Below are 13,555 nucleotides of genomic sequence, written 5' to 3'. Positions count from 1 at the left end.
TTATTTCATCTTCCACTTTTTGGATCTCAAGTAAAAGATTGGTAATCTTTCTCTCTGCATTCTCAGTAAGGATATTCATCAAGTTCCTGGAGGAACTGTTAAGTTCTTTCTCCCAAGTGGCTATTAAGTCTGGTTCAAGATCTTCGTATGTGGGCATTATCTGTGATCTTAAACCCCTAGGTATCCTATTTAGGGCCAAATACTGCGTCCGTATACAAGTAATACATCAAGAAATGTTAAGATGGCGCCGGTTTTCGATAGCATTTACTCAGTAGAAACTATATTGTTAATCTCGGCTCTTAGAAGTTAAGCAGGGTCACTTTTGGATTAATTCTTATGGTTTAGATGGAGTGATACTCATAATAGGATTTATATTACGGTACCCGCTTATTTTTGTTTAGCTGAGGATTGCACATTACAAGATGGCGCCTAGCATTAGAACTATATAAGGACATGTTAAGATGGCGCCCTTGCACAACGCTGAATTCCAGACGCAAAGATACTCGCTACCGCTTTGGTGAGTATTGAGTAGGAGACTAATTTGAGATTGTATTGAGTGCTTGTGGTATATTATTACAATTAGTTAATGCTTAGCTTGTTTTTTAGAATGAAGATATAGGAAAAAACTGGGAAATTTAAGAAATTGAGTGGAAAATTTTGATGTGCACCAAGATTGAAGGAGTGAGGGTGAATAGGATATTATGATTGTGACGGTTTTTTGGCATGGAGCAAACTTATATAGATTTAATTTTCTTAATTTGCTTTGGTTTTGCATTTTAGATTTTGGATCACATTACTATATATTACGAGATGAGATGTATTTCAAACATTATTGAATCTACATAAACAGGATTTGGACTATCATGCGGATCAGATGGTAATTGCTTAAATAAATCCTGGGGTGGTTATGGTGTTAGGCAACAGCAGGTGGTTGTGAAGTGTTATCATTTTTTATGTGTTGGTGAAGTAAATACATGACTTAGTATAGACAGGGGTTTAGGTAAACTCTAAGTTGTGAAAATTAAAATGCTCTTAGATGGTGAACTAGGCTGGTAATGATGGACCTGATCTTAACTTATGTGGCCAAATTTTGGATATCAGAAATGATTTTGGTGCATTACATTTGCAGGTTCAGATGGCACCTTATCTTTGAAAGTATCTAAGTGTATGAGGAATATACAGATCAAACAGGTGACCATAACTTTATGAATAATTAAGACCACTTTAAAAGTGGGTGATTTTTTAGTTTGTCGGGTTAAGGACAATCTTAAGTTTCACATGCAATGGGTGATGCATGTAATTGGTGTAGGTTTCCTTTTCTTTTCAAAGTTTCCTCTATTTTCCCACTGGGACCTTCTTTTATTACTTATCCTTAATCTTCCTATTTGCTAAGTATCAATGGTTGGAGAGGGGGTCCGATACATTTACAGATATTATTTCCATTTTGGGTTGAAGTCAATGTGTATAATAATCACGACGAAACACGTGTTGGCTGCATCGTGTGAAGATATCATTTGTCTATGATTGAACTTCAATCTGAAGAATTAAAAGCTGTTGGAAGATATACTCCGGGATATGGAAATTTGAATTTGGACTTGGTACTTGTGTCAATCAAGATAAAAAAGAGTGTTATGAACCAAAGAGAGCAGCTATGATACCTGTATAATGGTACCTAAAACTGAGAACGAAAGACCACATTGTCATACACAGCATTATGAATTTTTGGGTCAGAATTTGGGCGCAGCAGCTCCCTATTGAGCTGTGCTCAATGAGTTAATTGTATCAGATTATGATAGTGTAACACTATGGCTAAAATCTGTGAAATCCTTAGGTAGGCTGCTAAAAATTGAGGAAGTATGGAATAACCAAGCAAAACGGAAAAAGAAAAAGGGATATTGCATCTGATCAAGGGCTTTTATTGGGACAACATTCTCCTGGATGTATGGCATGGGTTTAGGCTTGAATAATATTTTTTTATCTCATAAATGCAACCCCAAGTTTGAAAAATGTATTGACATAATCAGCCCAAGTGAGCCGTAATACCCTCTAAATTCTTTTTATAAGTTCCACATTGTCACTTAAGATATTCTCAATAAAGTGGGAAAAGAAGAGTGAATCATTAGAGGGGATCCCTTCTGCCATAATAGTCCAGAAACAGAGGAACACTTTTTATTTTTCTGTCCCAGATATACCAAGCTGATTTTGAAGTGGATTCTTCCATGTGTTGTTCCTTCAGCACCAGGAAGCTCTCCGTTTAGCAAAATTCAACACAGCAGATCCAATTGTCTTCACTCTATCAAGATTCCAAAACTAGATCCAGATCCAGGCCTGCATAGTCACGGGGTCCCATTGATCTCAAGCCTATACCAGATGGGCTCGCTCTTTCCATGTAGTTTTCTAATGTATGTTGCACACATGATCATTGCACATATAACCCCACATCTGGCTGACTTTTTAAGACATAAGTTGGGTTACATCCCAGAATTTGGGAAACCTGTAAAGATTTTGCTCCTGGTATTTTATGATTGGCCCAATCTTGATGTATTATTCCTATGTGTTCATTTTATTCATAAGATTAGCACACTAATGAACTATGATTTATTGTGACAGCTAGGATGTCTTTTATAATGTGTGTCTTTTTACATCAAGGACTTTGATGTGGTTTATGATTTTTATCATGAGTTCATCATTATTTAACTGTACTTTTATGGTGGAATAATAACTGGAAAAAAGTACAGAAAGAAAGTAGGACAGCTGGGCTTTATGCCAGCGACCTACATCTGCTTTGAATGTAAATGTAAATGTCATTGTACTTATAGAGCGCACTGTCACCAGACGGTCACCTTGCGGTGTCGCCTATTTGGCTTCCTGGCGCTGATACTCATGTCCACTCCTGGGCACCCCCAGGGTGAAGCCAGGCATCCTTAGCGCTGTTGGGGCCGGTATGGAGGCTAAGCAAGCTATTGTCCAGAGTTGCAGCGTGGGGCCTGTGATTAGAATAGGCACCCAGGCGAGAATTAACAGGTCCGAGGAAATTGAGTCAGAGACCCCGCCGAGGTGGGAATCGAACCCTGGTCCCTGGCCAGAACTCTGCATCAGGGTCTGCCGCTCTAACCATTGACTACAGGAATCCAGCATAATTGATCTCAATAAATGCAACCCACGTATACAGTTCACTCATGAAATTGATGCATATCAAATTCATTTTTTGGACATTGAAATTACAAAAACCAATGAAGGTTTAATGACAAAAGTATACACCAAACCAACTGATGTAAATAATGTGTTACACTACTCAGGTGCTCTTCCCATTTCATTGAAAAAACATTTACCTATTTCCAAGTTCATGAGGATTAAAAGAATAACATCTAATGCGGAAACATGCAATGAATTAATGAGGGCACAATCAGTTAAATATCAACAAAGAGGATATCCAAATTCTACATTGGAGGAAGCAGAATACACAGTCTCCAGAAAAAAGAGAGAGGATTTACTGGAAAAACATACTAAACAAACAACAAAGAGAGAAGTATTTGTATTGAAACATTCGGCATAGTCTCCTAAAATAAAGGCTTTAATTCGAAAATGATGGGAACTGTTGGAAAATAAGCAAGATTTTAAAGGCATTTTGACCGGTCCACCATTATTTGCACATACTCGTTCCGAAAACCTAAGAGAGCTTTTCAAACCTCCAAAAAAAAACATGAAAACAAAACACAAGGGAATGCGCAAGTGCTATAATTGCGGACAATGTGGAAATGTTATGACTGGCAGTGAATTCAGACATCCTCATACTGGCAAAGCGATTACTTTAAGACACACATCGGATTGCACAACAGAGGGTGTGATATATGCGATTAAATGTCCCTGCGGTTTAATATATGTAGGGAGAACAAGCAGAATGATAAAGACAAGAATTGTAGAGTATAAGAGTCGCATTCGGAATAAAAATATGAGTTCATCTCTAGCGGCACATTGGACAACTATTCCTCACACAATACCTCAATTGCGATTTACCATTCTTGAACGCATGGCAGACGCACTGACAAAGACATGAATACCATGTTAGTGCGCAGGGAAACATTTGGATAAGATATTTAGGGACTCTTATCCCAGGGGGTCTCAATGATCATTATGAATAAACTATGTTTCCTGTAGATTGGTCTTAATGACTCATCATGATTGTTCTTGAAAAATTGGCTGTATTTTAATTAGAATGTAAGGGAGCTTATTGTTGCATATCACCCATTGGGTTTCTTTTCTCCTGTTTTTCTACCCTTTTTGTTTTCTTCAGTTTCACCTTAAAACACTAACAAAAGATGTTCCTCTAATGGAACAATAAAGTCACCCATTGGGTTTCTTTTTTCTTGTTTTCTTATACATATTTCGTTCTTTAGTCTCAAACAACAGTTGTTCCTCAAATGGAACAATAAAGTTACACATCAGACAGTCGACGTTCTAATGGGGTTTATATGTTTTTTTTAGACTGGAGTCCGTTTTTTACTTCGTTTACTTTTGAGATTGGCAGGGACATTGTAGTCCAATGTCCATTTCTAGGCTTTTTGAAGCATAGCGGATTGGTATATCCAATACACGTGACCTCGCAAACTCAATCCATGGCGGCAGGATAGAAAACGATCACAGGAGATCGAAAAAGTGAGTTTATACGCTTAATATAGAGGAATTTGTAATTTGCGTCCCCGAGGGGATCTTGTGTTCATTGGAGTTATATCTTTGTAGATTGCGGACAAAGTAGAACAGTCAGTGGGGTACACGCTTTCCACGCTCGTTTTTCCGTGTTGATTGCACAAGACTAGCGGGTATGATTCTGTTTTGGCATTCCGATTCTGTTTTAGCAGTGTGATTACATTATGTATTTGCACTAGACGAACATGCAATATAACCAGGTTCATTACATTACATTATTAGGTTGAACACGACGGCAGTCACAGAGTCTATATTTAAATACGGAAGGTAGGACTGCATGTGTTTTACGGAATGGAAGTCCAATCGGGTTATACCAGAGATCTTAACCCACTCAGTTCACACAAACTGGAGATTTATAGCACCTGACTGGTTTTTAGATTCTTACTACTTGGTCACTTTTCTATACACTTCATTTTGGATTACTTGGCTTATATTAACTCTTCATTTTCCGTCTTTGGATGCGAATATGGGAACCAATATCCTGATTTTCTTTTTTATTCACCTGAACTTGGGTTTTTCACAGTTTCACAGTAACACTCCTAGCACAGACTAGAGGAATACAATGTTCATCATTACGAAACACTAAGAATACTGTTTTTGTGTTGTAGGTTCGGACGAGAACTACTTCGGAATCTTCATTACCATATTATGTTCAGTTTTGTAATTTGTTAATCCCCTGACGAAGGGTTCAGTATTGAACCCGAAATGCATTGGGAAAGAAAAGATTGCATAGGATGATATTTTTCTATTGTTAAAAATCTTTACAAATGTTATGATTTGACCGAAACATTTAGGATTGTCTCATTATCCTGACACATTGTGTTTTCAAAGAATGATTTGGAACAAGCAATAGTGCATCTCAGTCAAGATAAAAAACATGAAACAATGTCTTTTTGAGTATGTTTGAAATAGTTTCATGTTGAAATTGAAAAAATCTAGTTCAAAGGTTCATTAGGCCTGGTTGCAGGCCTGTGTAGCTGTGCAACATGTAGCCTATGTGTGGCAAATTCTCATTACATTGCTCTAACCATAGAGCCACACTCCTCCGCTTTACACTGCCCAAGGATTTTGAAAAGGTTTTCCCTAAGGAAAAGCTACTTGTTATTAGTCGCAGATATTCCCAAGCATAAAAACCCCATTTGTTTCTATCACAGTGGGCTGTCCCATCTAGGGGCAGAGGCGCCACAGGAAAGGAGGTACGCCACAGACTTATGCCAATCGTTGAGAATCCCTGTATCATACCTAAAGATCTCCATTATCTGCAGAATTTGAGGCACAGAGCTTTCCAAATCTGACAGGCAGTGCTAGATAGCATCTAAATACAAGGAAATGACATCCTCCCAGTCAGGGGTCCCATTGCATCCCGCAAAGTATCATGTCCCTCCGCACCCAGGAGATTATTGGTTCTGTCATCCCCGTAAACAGCATAGGGGACAGCGGACATCCCTGTCTTTGTACCCCTGGCCAGTCCGAACTCCCATCTCAGTATTGGTGTGCTGGCGTCTCACCCAGACCATGGACTGAAACCCATCTTTTCTAGGACTGCCCACTTGTAAGGCCACTCTATGGAATCAAATGCCTTTTCAGCATCAATGGCTTGTTCTACATTGTGTCTTGTCGGTCTGTAGGGCATAAAGCCTGATTAATCGAGGCCCACCAGGAAATAAACCACCTGTATCAAATGTTTTGCCAATATTTTTACAATGCAAGAATCTTGATTTCTATGTTGAGCAGTGAAATCTGCATATAAGAGGCACAATATCCAATGGATTTCCCACGCTTATGAATCAGTTCAATCATTGCCCATCTAAGGTACTCTGGCTAGGTGGCATCTCAATTTCACCTGCAATGCAACTCAGACAAAGGGCCCATGATGCGAGACTTGTTACATTTGGGAAATTCAGTGGGTAGGCCATTAGGGGCCCTGGGATTTCCTGCTCTTCAATTGAACTACAGCTTCAGATATTTCTGCAACAATGATGTCTATCTCCAGCCCTAGTATTGCCTTGTGTCCCCGACTAGGACCTGGAAGGTCCCTGTCAAATCATTCCTCTGCCTGTCTGCTGGCCTAGCTTGGTAGAGATAGGCAACAACAATCTGTAAAAACTCTCTCAGGGCCTCGACTACATCTCCGGTGGTCATTCTGACTGCATACATCCAGCACCAACCCTCTTCATTTTTCATCAGCCAAGACAGGAACTTCCTGGCTTTGCCACCTGTCTCATATAACCAACCATGCGAGTGTGGGTCTGGGCCATCGCCTCCAGGTGGACATGAGTCTGCAGGTCGTGTCTTATAGCTCTTCTATCTCTGAGCCAATTTCCATGAAGGGGTAAGCACATAGGGGCATATTTATGAGTTTTGTGGTGCAGGGATGCACAGCTAGGCATAGAGAAAGCTCAGGAATGTGCTGTAGTTCTCCAATACAGCACATTGCTGTCCTTTTCCACTGCACTACCACTGTTTGGCAGCCTAGGGTGAACACAAGGCACCTCTGTTGCAGACAGGATTGATTTTTCCTGCACAAAAACCATCCTTAGAGGTTTTTTTCCTCTTTCCATGTGTGCTGAAGAGTGCAGCACACAGAGGAAGAGTTTAAAATAAGTAGAAATAAAGATGTTTCTCCTTGTCATGCCTCTCCTGGGGAGGTGTATCTTTTTGGTGCATTCCCAGGTTTACCATCAATGCATCAAAAGTCATGGGAGTTGAGGGAGGACAGCCACAAAATGCACATGGAGTACCTCCCTTGCTCAGAGTAATGCACGCTAGTGATTTGCGCTGATTTGATTTACTCCCTATTATTTAAGCCATGCAAAGTCACGCAAAGGACCCGATTACGACTTTGTGGGTGTGATGCTGGGTCCATCCCGCTTCTGCATTGCCAAATCCGCGGTCGTTGCGCTAGCCAGATTAGGAGCTTCCTCCTGTCTGGCGGACTTTTTTGGGCATTCCGATAACAGTAACTCTAAAAACTGGCACCTCAGGGGTAATGCCAAAAACAGTTGAAGCACAGCATGGACTGTAAAATACATGCCATGCAGGAACTGTTATGCATGCACACGGGGGGGTACATTTTGTGCTCCCCTTTCTGCATCCATTGATTGCAGAGGCAATAATTATTTCCCTCTCCACCAGGAATTTCTATGGCGGAGGAACCGCAATGAAAACCCTGGCAAAGAGGTAACTACTAACATGCGTGGTGGGACAGCGCTGGTCCCATCGAGCATAGAGATGCCTTTACACCACTGCAACACTGCCTTGGAATGGCAGCTCTTTGGCAGCTGCGGCAAGGCTATGGCAGTCCAATCACCAGTCTCATAATAGGATGGATGTGGGACCACCGTACCCCCATGGACCATCAGACTCGTAGTAAAGCCCAAAGTGGCTTTGTATGGCTTCAAAAATATGACTTACAGTTGATGCCACTCTTGCATCACACTGCACGGTGCAAGAGCAATGCAAACCAGGTCATAAATGTGGTCCCTAGTCCCATTCCAACTGCATCAGGACTTCCTATCTAGCTCTTTCATTTTCCAAGAGATACATATTTAATATGGTGTACCCACATTTTAGGCTTCCCAGAGAGTCGCATCCAAGTTCACTGTGCCTTTAATGGCCATGGAAGTAGTTGGTTGAAGTGTCGATGACCAATTCCCTGGTGTTCGAGTCAGTCAGTTCCCAGGGATCAAGTCTCCATTCCCCCTGGAATTTGGGTGAGTGTTCAGAGATACCCCTCAACAAGAAAACTTTTTTATCAGTTGAGCACAAGTAGATAATCCATCCTGGATAGGGAGTACATTGGGTTAGCCAAGTACGAGTTCTGACATGTGTCTGGGTGTTCCTTTCTCCTTTCGAGGTCAGCCAGACCCATTGCCTCTAGAAACTGCAATAAATGCAGTCACCCTATCCAACTTTCCATGCACGGTTGAACTGGCATCACCAGCTATGACAAATATTGCCTCAGGCAGCCCTGCAATCCAGCTCCCAAGTAGGTCTAGGCCAGCTGATTCTTGCCCTCAGTGAAAGTTGCAGGATGCCAGCACCAACTCATCTTCACACCAATGCCTGCATCACCACCTCGCACCCTAAATCATTCACCCATATCTGTGTGCCCTTGTGGCTCAGAAACCCCACTCCCTGGATCCCCTGGCAAATCCAGAGTGGGCTAGTAACCTAATCTGCCCTGGGACAGGAAACCACAGCAGTTGCCCACTAGGTGTGTTTCTTGCAGTAATATGATGTCAGGGTCTTGTCTGAAGGGGTACCCTCATACAATGCACTGTTTTTGCTTGCTGGCAAGATCTTTCATGTTCCAAAAGCTAATCTTTAGGGTTAGCCCCAAGTGCCCCTAAGTGCACATGTATCTTGCCATCCTTGGGGTGTGCGTAAATCATGGCGGGTCAGCAAACCTTTCCTGAGAAACCCAAGAACCAAAAACCGATAGGATTGCAGAAGCTGAAAGCTGACAGAGCCGCAGCCGTAGTCAAGGCAGAGGCAGAGGAGGCGGCTTCAACTTCGACTTCACTGCGGACAATACCAGCGTCAGGAGCAACAGCTGCTACAAGTGAGGTGAGGTGAGGCTGTTGCTTCTGTTGCTGCTACAGAGACGCGACGTGAGCGCGGCTGCCGATAGAGGGCCTAGGGGGTTTGACCTAGGCGGGCCCGACTAGGTTCGACGCTGCCTGTAGGTCCCCCCTGAGTGCCCCGCTCACAGCCTGCGGACAATCCCAGCTGCTTCTGGGCTATTTCCGTCAGCCTTCCTCAGCCTTCCTCACAGCCCCCCCACAGCCTTCTCTCAGCTCTCCTTACTACTTTCCCCCAATCATCCTACAGCCCGCCTTATAGTTTTACAGCCCTCATCAGCTCACTAGCCAACGCGGAGGTCACTCCTATAATCATCTCCCTCCATTAAGTCCTCATTTCGGGCAGCCCACTAACATCAACTATCGCCATGAGGTCTGGAAAGGTCAGTGGGCCCCCACAGCCAAAACCAAAGCCCACAGCAAAACTGAACGAAACATCAGGAACTGAGAAAGGGCATAAGAAAACAACAACGAATGCAAACCCCGCCACCGCCATCGGCACAGCGGCGCACCCCTTGACATTAGGGCAGGCATTGGGGCCGAAACAAAACACAACGGAGCTGGGATTAACAATGGCCCTGATATCAGAGTCTGCAGTAAGCGTGCCGCAAACTATCAAAAAACTCTATCAGTCCAAAATATACACAAAATTTGAATTTCTGAAGGATGCAGGCTCAGCCATCCTCTCGAGCAACAGCCACTTGCATGGCTTGCAAACACCACTACTTCCCGCTGTCTTGAGCCCTGCACGCCCGCCATCATCCGCACCTGCACCTACAAGCTCTTCTTCTCTGGGAATTTATTTGTTAGACTCTACGCAAGTTAGCACCTCAAAGCACAGGAATACAAGCATTCCTTTGGAGACCCTAAGTGAAAGTGCAAGCAAAGAAACATTTAACTCTGTTGCTGCATCTAAACAGAATCAGAATCCATTACCAGCTTACCCAGACGGCACGGCCCCACGCAATGGGGAAATCGCGTTGCCAACCCCACCGGATGATCTCAACGCTAGCGCAAATGAGATACTCACTTCCGCATGAAAAACAGCTGACAAAACAGACATTTTCCCTACCGATAGGGCCTCTGGGGGAGGCCCACAGACAGGCCCACAGACACAAGTGCCGTTCCCAATCAAGGAACCATCACTCAGCCCGGCGCTGGATCTACAATCTATGAGCCAAACCCATAGCACTCCTATCCAGTCTTGCCTAATGGCTGGATGCGTCACACCGCCCATAGACCAGGGAACTTATGACCAAGCAACAAACTTCCCTGGCAGGGGGGCAGCCAATTCATACGACCTTAGCCGCAAGGCAGAAGGCAGGGTAATAATGTCTTATCTCAACACACAAGAATGGGAAGATATGTTAGCAACTTATATCCCAGATCACAAAGACCCTCTCGCCCTTGATCCTTCCACTGCAGCCAAAAATATAAACAAGCACGCTAACATCTCCAAGGAGAATGAGCGGGGGGAAGAAAAAAATACCGGAACCTGGAACTCACTGCTAAACACTATTCAGCTAGCAGTAGACGCACTGCAATACCAATCAGATAAAATGGAGCTCCAACTCACTCTTCTTAACACACTGGCAGTTTTTACAGCTTGCCTCAAAGACAAGCTAGGCAATTTAAACAACCTAATAGTGAGAGCACAAACTAACATCTATCCAAGCTGCAATTGCAGCCAGGCACTAGACAAAGTAGCCACATTGCTGTCCATGCTAACTGACCTAATAGGAGACTTAAGAGATCTACACAGAGGAAATGCAACTGCAACTGCAGAAAAGGGCCTTACCAAACCCGCAGAAGGAGCATTCAGAAACGAGGAGTCAACTGGAAACAAAGTAGAGCTAACTGTCGATCATACTCCAGCACACGTAGAAACAACCCAGACGGGACAGGAACTCCCAATGAAACTCAACGCCAAACAACGGCGTCAACAAAAAAGGAAAGGGCGGAAGCAAAAAACTAAAACTGAAACTGAAACTGAATCATCCACTTCCAAATACTTTCCAATCTTCTTTGCTCTAAAGGAGAAATCTCCTCCCAACACTAACAACGCCCATTCCATAGAGGGCGAAGACCGCTCGCCCTTCAGCTTAACTCAGGATCAGCACAATACAAGCCGTAACCTGCCAAAACAAGAAGGGCAAGGGCCCCAAGGACTACCGGTAAAAGATCAATCGGAACAAAAGGATGCACACAGAGATATGGTAGCAAAGACCAAACAACTCACACAGCCAAACTGTGATTAGAACAAGATAGCGAGGGACCTCAATGGTCAAACGGGAGCTCCATCACCGCACAACAAGGATCCTCCGCTTCAAAGAGAAAAGGAACCACTTGAAGCAACTGCTAACCAAGCTACACCACCAATACCAGCAAGCAACTACCTACTCAGGCCAAATTCCGAGGCTGGGGACAAGAATGGATTGATCAGCTCGACGTTAAGCTAAACCCATGCAGCTCAATTTAGAGATATATTAGCTAAGACCGTTTATCCGGAACAAAGTCAAACTGAGCATCCCCAAGTGAATTGGACTTCCGAAACACAAGCTACATCAAAACAAACATTTCCTCTCAAAGCAATAACACACATAGCCAATCTGCCAGGCAAAGACACTACCCCGGCATCTCATGAAGCTCCCCAAGCTCTGGGTTTGTCAGGTCAAGTATACTGAGGAAATATAAATTTTTGGTCAAGTTATGTTCACTATCGTGTACCCCACCGTCTCCATGTACGAGTTTAAAGTGCATGTAACTTCCCTCCTGTGCCAGCTATGAAGACGCAAATACATTTGCGTCCAACGTTAACATGTCCTCTTTCAGACCCACCCTGAATGGGTTGAATAGTCCGTTCCTAAGTATGCCATGCCAACGTCTTTTTGTGGTGTACTTTACACGTTTTTCAGCTCTGGCAAAGTAGGCCCTGAATTTCTGCCATCGAGCTTTTTCTGCCTTCTGACTCTGAAAGCCTCTGCCCAGGCTGCCCCCGTACCTGTGAACTCTGCCTTACTTCCAGCGCGGCCCACCGCGCTTAGCTCAGCCTGCTGCCTGCCAAGAATGAATTCAACCTTCGAGTTATCTGTTTCCTCTCCGAAGATGAATTCCTGCCTACTAGTTTAAGTAAACATTCCCCCAGCTGTAGAGCGAAAGGGCCTGGCCTTACTGTCTCTGTGCAAGTAATTCATAGCCTCTGTTACCACGCTACCATGGAAGGCCCATGTCCCCACGCTTCTCATGCAGACACTTAGGCGCTTATACACGCACTCACAGTCAGTATAGAATAGCTTCTGCCCCAGAGACCTTTCTGCCCAGATAGCTCAGTTCCTAAACATCAGATATCAGATATGATAGAAGCACAAGTTGATCTGACATGCCAGACTCCTGTCTCTTTCCGCTAGTTGAAATGTCAAGTCCCCTGCACCCTTCAGCTTCACGTCAGTTACACGTCATGCAGCTGCGCGCGCATCCAGGCCTCAGATTTCTGCTGACATTGCAAGATTCTGCTTATTGTTGCCACCCACTTATGGCACCTACCTGTGACGCTTCTAGCACACACTTCTATGTTCACGCCTAGTTCACGCCTCCTAATTACGTATCATGACCACGTGTGTGTTTTATCTTGTTTTTCTCAGCTGTTACGCCTTCTGCATTGACTTCTATTATGTATATTAAGTATAAAAGTAATGTAATGTCAATAAAGTATGCTCTATCCCTTCTTACACCCCTGTGGTGGTAAGAATCCGATATCCGGTCATGACCATTCCTTTTTAAGGAATAAAACCCCTAAGAACTCTAACACCACGGACTCTGTTTCTTTCTTTCCGATTGAGTTATTATTGATTAAGTACTTACCTGCATAGAAATTAAGACGGTAAATTAAATATTTACGACATTTTGGCGCCCGAATAGGGACCCCTCCCCCACCTCACGCGCCGGTTGGTGCGTTGCAAACTCTGTCCCCTGCCATCAGTTAGACGGAACCTACGCGTACCGGCAGGATTTCCTGTATCTCCCTCTGGCCCACGGAGGTGACGAAGACTGCAATTAGCACCCAGACGAGGCGGTGAGGAGCGCGGAGGATCCCGACCAGAGCCTAGCCGAAAGAAGCAAGGTCCGAGGTGTCAAGAGGCCCACCAGTTTTCCGAAGTATCCACGTGCCGAGTCGAGTCGAGTCCGGTCCTGTCCAGTCGAGTTTTCCGAGGTCTTCTGTTTCCGTGCTTCCCGGTGAGTACCATTGCTGGGACGTATCTAGACGG

General features: G+C 43.8%; 1 long non-coding RNA gene across 3 annotated transcripts in view; it reads left to right on the top strand.

The window, feature by feature from the left end:
* The first annotated feature begins 4,583 nt into the window (after positions 1-4,583).
* The window catches only part of LOC147718668 (uncharacterized), a 453,950-nt gene continuing 444,978 nt past the window's right edge, over positions 4,584-13,555 (top strand). For all 3 annotated transcript variants that reach the window (XR_015309999.1, XR_015309998.1, XR_015309997.1), the window contains exon 1: positions 4,584-4,656. This is a non-coding gene — a long non-coding RNA (uncharacterized LOC147718668). The remainder of the gene's footprint in view (positions 4,657-13,555) is intronic.

The sequence above is a fragment of the Lissotriton vulgaris genome, chromosome 4_1 (genome assembly GCF_964263255.1).
Source record: "Lissotriton vulgaris chromosome 4_1, aLisVul1.2, whole genome shotgun sequence".
In the NCBI taxonomy this organism is placed as follows: domain Eukaryota; kingdom Metazoa; phylum Chordata; class Amphibia; order Caudata; family Salamandridae; genus Lissotriton; species Lissotriton vulgaris.
The sequence above is the reverse complement of the archived record's forward strand: the minus strand, read 5'-3'. Positions and strand labels throughout refer to the sequence as shown.